Below are 6,499 nucleotides of genomic sequence, written 5' to 3' on the forward strand. Positions count from 1 at the left end.
CCTCGCAGTTTTTTTTGCTCCCTGGATATCCAGAGGTCAAAAAAATGTGGAAAAAAAACCCTGAAGCAGCGCACACTTGGGCGGCATATACTATAAAGCAGAGTCAGGCTGCTTGGAGCCATGCTGCGGCTCCTGGCCAGGCTCTGCCTGTCAGGATCGCCATGGCTGCAGCCCCAGGAGGCCCCCAGAACCCTAGGTAAGGCTGCTGGGGCCAACACAGTGTTGGCCCCTGCCTCCCCTACTGCCCCTGGAGCAACTTGCCACACACCAAAGAGCACATGGCATGGGCATTCCCTGGGGACAAGTAGCTACAGTACAAGGTGCACTGCTGCTACTTGTTCCCAGTGAACCAAATATCCACACGTCTGGATGCACCCATCGAGGCTGTGTCAAGGCATGCTTGCAGCCTGAGGCTGCAAGTGTGTTTAAAAGGGGTGAGTGGTGCTTTTAGCAGTCAACTTGGTTGTAGAGAACTGAGTTGGTCACATTAGCCTGGGATCAGGGGCAGGTGTGATAACTCTCATGCTTGGCCCAGCTAAGTTGGCTTAATCAGTCCCTGCAACTACTAACTGCTCTCCCATTTTATTTTTGTTTCATTCCCTTGGATCCTGGTAAAATTTATTTTGCCACTACTTTAAGTATCTTCCCTAATAGAGATGACAAGAGGAAGGGTGACAAAAAGTAGAATAGGCCAGGTCTGGGGGAAAATTGAATACAATTTCCTCATTTAAGTACTGAAGCCAATGGAAAGACTCCCAGCAACTCCAGTGGACTTTGAATAAGAGCCAGCTGGAAGGGGAGGAAAGGGAAAGAAAATAACAGAAGAAAAAAACATGGTGCCAGTAGATAATAGTCTGCAAACTCCATTCTTGTCCAATGCACAAATATGTATTACTGATTGAGTACATTCAGCTTTTGGCTTTTAAACATTTTTAATAGGTACTATTTATTTGATAAAACATATCAACTTCAGCTAAATACAGATTTTGTTACCAATACTAATTGCACTGTTTATCCTTGTAGGCTGTCACGGTCTCTTGTGCTAATCTGATTCGAGGCACTTAAACAGTGGATTTTTTGATGTGATAGACCATAGCAGCTCGGAAATATCAGGCAAATCCTTCTGAGCTGATGGATTACAGGCTTGGATAGGCTATAAGATCTCCTCAGGTGTTTTTATGGCCTGGCATGTCAATGCAGATGAATATCCTAAGGAAATCTATGAAGAAAAAAACCTACACTCAAAGAGAAATTCTGTTCTAGGTACATTCCCATTGGTACTGTACCTAAGGGCTGGCCACATGTTTTCTTTTTGTTTGCTGGGGAAAAAAAGAGTGCCCAGGGTTATTTTTACATGTGACTGCCCAAGCCAGTCTGATTTGTTATACTATAAGGCAGTGGGGAAGGTGGTACAGATGTGTTAAGGATGACACATTTTCCTTTCCAGATGGTTGCTGGCTGTCTTATGTATGAACACAGTGCTATTGAAGGTAGCTGAGGTGTTTGCGTGATGTGTTTTGCCGTAATTGTTTCTTCTCTGAAAAAAATATAGTATTAACATTGTTCATGTCTTTCTGCATGTAGGTCTCTCCTATTTTTGCCAATTGTGATGTAGAAGTGACTTTCAAAATGTGCAGAATGGCAGGAAGTGGTAGAAGTTGCTTGGACCCAAAGCCAAGTCAGTCATACGGAGGCTCCTATGCCCCTGCAGAAACAGGACACTGAACTAGATGAAATAATTGGCCTGATCAGGTAGGGCAATTCCTATGTCCCCTTCCATCCTTACCCACCCAGGTACAGTGGTACTCCCTGCCACTAAGGAAGGAGGCAAAGTTTGTCTCCTCCAATCTAACCAGAAGTCAAGATGCCTTCAGATACTTAGGGCCTGATCCTTGGAAGATATAAATGGATGCAGCTGTGTGGAAGTCATTGAAATTGTGCCCATTATATCAGGAGAGGATCTGGCCACTAGGATGATTTTCACCAATCCTGAGAACTCACAACCGTGGCAATGAAGTCAGTGAGCTACAGGTCCTCAGCACCATGGAAAACCTAGTTTTTATGACTTCCTAGGTTGCACACGACTGGTTGTAACTCTTACTTTCCCCCCTTAAGTCTACGATAGCAGATGGAGAAGCCAGGGAGAAGAAACACATGAGAATAGTGAATTGATATAGCTTAATGAAAACCTGGGACTGGAGGTGCAAAAAATAAAGTTAATATCAATCAGCTGGAGAAGTATGAACATATAATTTATATCTGGGGTATCAAATTCATTAGGCCCTGGAGGCCTTTTCCAGACAACCTCGGGAGCCAGATCCAACATGCTGGGCTAGTCTGGCACAAGCGCTGCAATGCAGCATGTGCCCCAGACTGAGCCGCCCTGCAGGCTGCCTCCAGCACATGCGCTAGCTTCATCCAGACTAGATTAAATAATTTATCTAGCAGCATGCACAGGATCTGCTCCATGTGCCACAAAGGATATGAGGTACTGGGGCCAATGTGTACGTCGTGCAGCATGCCAAGCCAGTCAAGACCCACAGGTGGCACCACAGGCCGGATGTTAAGGCTCTTCAGGCTGGATCCAACCTGTAGGCCATATCTTTGACACCCCTGATTTGTATTATGCCTGCTTAATATTAGACGTCTAATATGTTTTATAGGATTACATTATTTTAAAAAGATGGCAAGACTAGGATTAAATAGTAAAATGCAAGAATAAACATATATCTAAAAAATGAATTGATATAGAAAAGGTAACATTCAAACCAACCTCAAATTGTTAATTTAGCTGTAGGCAAAAACAGAAGAAAAAAATTAGCATGAATAACTTCAGTAAAAATCGAAGGTTAAAATAATCATGGAGATTAAAAATAGGGAGTGATAAATATTAATATGAAAAGAAAGGAAAAAAATAAAAGATTTGCACCTGACCAGCTTGGGACCAATTCTGCAAATGTTGACACATTAGTAAATTTACTTGCATGTATAATCCCTGTGACTCTGTTAGAACTATTCTTGCCTAAAATTAAGTACATATATTAGAGGTCTGACTCATCAGGGCTTGCAGGTCATTACTTTCATGCGAGTAAAGCTATTAATGTATTTAAGTCTTTGCAAAATGATTCCCTTGGACTGTGAGGTCTTTGAGACAGGACTGTCTTTTCTCAAATGCTTATACAGCACCTGTCACAGAAGACACCAATCCGGACTGCTTTTGAGTTCTACCAAAATAAAAATCTACAAGTAGAGGAGATCTCCTAAGAACTCACAATCCATTTTTTGGTGAAAAACAGATGTTACAATTCTTCTGTCTTACAGTTTTGCAATTTGGCTGTATTTATTAATTTTTAGGTAAATGTGCAGTCTAAAGAGAGAAGGGAAAAGTTCTATCTAGAAAGAGGAGGGGGAGAGAGAGTCACTAAGCAGGATAAATGATGCTTTCCTTAACAATTTCACATTGCCTTAAGCTGGCTGGTTTAAATTTAACTTAGAGGTGAATCAGTAACTTTACAATGAAATTCAACTCCATTACATGTTCAAGGAAGTATGATGAATAATGATGAAGAATTAATCTCCCTTCCTTACAATGTACAGCCACCTAATGCAGAACAGAATGTATTTCAGGTCATAAGCATTTGGGACAGGGGTTTACCATAGTCTTGAAGCGAAATCAAATCCATTTTCTTTTGAAAACTGCAGCTCTTCTCTTTGTGGTTCTTCTTTTACAAAGGTTTATTAATTTTAAATCAAATTCCTCATAAATGTAGTCCTTCCTTCTATTATTGAGTTGTTTATTAATTTCTGTAAATATATCCAAAATATTCTCCAAAAAACTGAAAGAAAAGCCTTTGAATTATTTGCAAATTTCCCTTTGTTTATGCATGGTGTTATTTCTTTAGAACTGATATGGTAGATATTATTTGTTTATTGTTTCTTAATTGGATGGTTGAAGCTTTTCATAAAATAATTATTAATAGCACCAAATGGCAAAAAGTAAAATGTAACTAGAGACCACTCCACAAGTAGTCTTGTTAATAGACTTTTGATTTGCCTGGTTCAACTGAATGTAGCAGAAATTAGTAAAAACTCATCAAACTTTTCAGAGAGTTTAGAGAGCTTCAGAGAAAAGTAGTGAGGTAAGAAAGTTGTGTTCAAGCAATGAGTTAATATAAATGTCAGATTCCAAGTTATCCCTACTAATTGTTTACTGGCTTCCATCAAAATAAAGCAACGGTGACAGTTTGTTAGGTATGTTAAGCTAGTTCAGTTTTAGTAACCCACACTGCTATTAACACCACATTTTTCAAAAAGAGAGAATATGCTTCTAAATCATAAGTGCCAATCCTGCAAATACTCATGCACAAGAATTCCACTGATTTCAGTGAAGTCAACCATCATCCAACCTTGACTGCATACATTCAGGATCTTAAAAATAATGAAGATAGGCTTTTATCTGAGGATGGAAAAAAATCATGCTTCACTTTTCCATGCCTCTGCTTCCCCTCCCATTCTTTCTCTGCCTGTCTGATGTCAGCAAGCGTGCATTAGTCTTTGTGGTTTACACTCTTCAGATTGTATGACAGTTGGAACAGGGACTGGCTCATACTGTGTGTTTGTACAGTACTTAGCACAACCGGCCCCTGATCCTGGATGGGTTTCCAGGTGCATAAATAATAAGGCTTTCTTTCAAGAGTGAGGGGAAAGATTTGAAGCAGAAGTTTACTTCTGCCATTCCCAACTGACAAGAAGTTGTGTAGCCTGAAAGAGGAAGAAACAGACAAACTGAAAGTAGCAGATGCAAGCAAGATCTGGAAAGAATAAAAGAGAAAATTAAAAGATGGGGATTTGTTGTACTGATAATATCTTTACGTTTATGTTGGGCTTCTTCCTCCTGAAGAATCTCAAAGTACAAACTACAGAGAAGGATTGTTTTGTCCACCAAGCTGAAGTGGAGTGTTACAGGCCAGCAGTTGTGAATACATTTGACAGCACAGCTGACTGGAACAGGAAGGGACTAATCCTTTCTTCAGTGCAAAGTGTAGGGCATTCAGGGAGGCAGAACACAATAACGTGTACTGGAATGCTGCTAGAACACTCAGGAGAATGCCATTATTTTGGGGAAAAGCACTGGATTTCCCATTTCACTTGGAAAATGATACTTTTGGTGGCTCCAACCATTGGTTCACAATCAGAACTTCTACTTATGTTTCATGGAATAAAGGCCCACTAGGGAAAAGAAAGCACAAAGATCAAACAGATCAAGATCAAGGGTGGATTCCTTGGGGGGGAAATCAGATCTGAAGAAGAATGCATTGCATTCAAAGTCTTGTTACAGTGATGTATAAAGCCGTGCTGGCATAATTCCTGGACCAGCACAGCTATATACATCACTGTAACAAGAGACAGTGACAGATCCACTTCCAATGCAGTTACCAGGAGTACCATTAAGTTACAAAGTTAAGGGTAGGGTTGAAAGATGCTGTGCACCTAAACTGTTTACCTGATAGGCAGATAAACAATGGTTGTTACAAGGCAAGCAGTAGGCAAGAAACTAGGGCAGTTGCGCATACCAGCAACGCATGATCTTATCCAGTCCACATGCAAGTGGAGCGCAGTGTGTTGGTCTTTTTCTCGTGCTCTCACCAGTCAGCCCAAAAAGGGCACTTCCCCATCCAACCCTTCAAGGCCCCATATCTAGTGCCCAAATCTGTGGAAGTGTTTGATCAGATCCAAGAGGTAGCAAGTGCCCTGCCCTAAGATACATGCTTCTGCACCATAAGTGGAACAATGTGGCACAGGACAGCATACAGCATGATGAATGAGTGATCCTCAAGCAGCAACTTAGCTGGACCAGATATGCGCAGATGCTTGACTCTTGACTCCCAAAACAAGTGCTCTACTTCCAGCTAAACAAGAGCCTGAGATCTTGCGATGGCCGGAGGAAACGCTACAAGGACACATTGAAGGCAGATCTCAAGAAAACGGATGTCAGCGTCAAGAGCTGGGAGGAGCTGGCTGGCAACTGGCCCCAAAGGTGGGGCAACCTCAACCAAGTAGTCGATTGTTTTGAGGTAAAGTGTCTTGCTGTCGAAGCAAGGAGAAAGCTGAGGAAGGAAAGGGAGAGGAATCCCAGCTTCTGGCCTACTCTCCTCTGCAGAAAGACCTGCGGCTTCTCCGGACAGGCGCGCGGCTCCACAATCGGACTCTCGACCCATCCATGAGCCGCAGAAGAGCTCATCCTTGAACGGAGGCAGGGCGCCTGCCTCGGGCCACCAAGACTACCTCGTTACATCAGAGACTGGCTCAGCCCTGGGTCTTGAGGTGCCCGTACAGGCGTTGCCCCAAGAACCCCGAGCCTCTGGCACTGTCTCGGCCTCGGTGACTGCGCTGCTTCGCCGGCGCGGGCGGGTGGGCGGCGGAAGCCTGGGAAAGGCGAGAAACTCGGCTCTGCCTCTCCTCGTCCTGCCCCGGCCCGGGGGATCCTGCCCCCACCGCC

The sequence above is a fragment of the Gavialis gangeticus genome, unplaced genomic scaffold (assembly GCF_001723915.1).
Source record: "Gavialis gangeticus isolate Ggan-Ray unplaced genomic scaffold, GavGan_comp1, whole genome shotgun sequence".
Lineage (NCBI taxonomy): Eukaryota > Metazoa > Chordata > Crocodylia > Gavialidae > Gavialis > Gavialis gangeticus.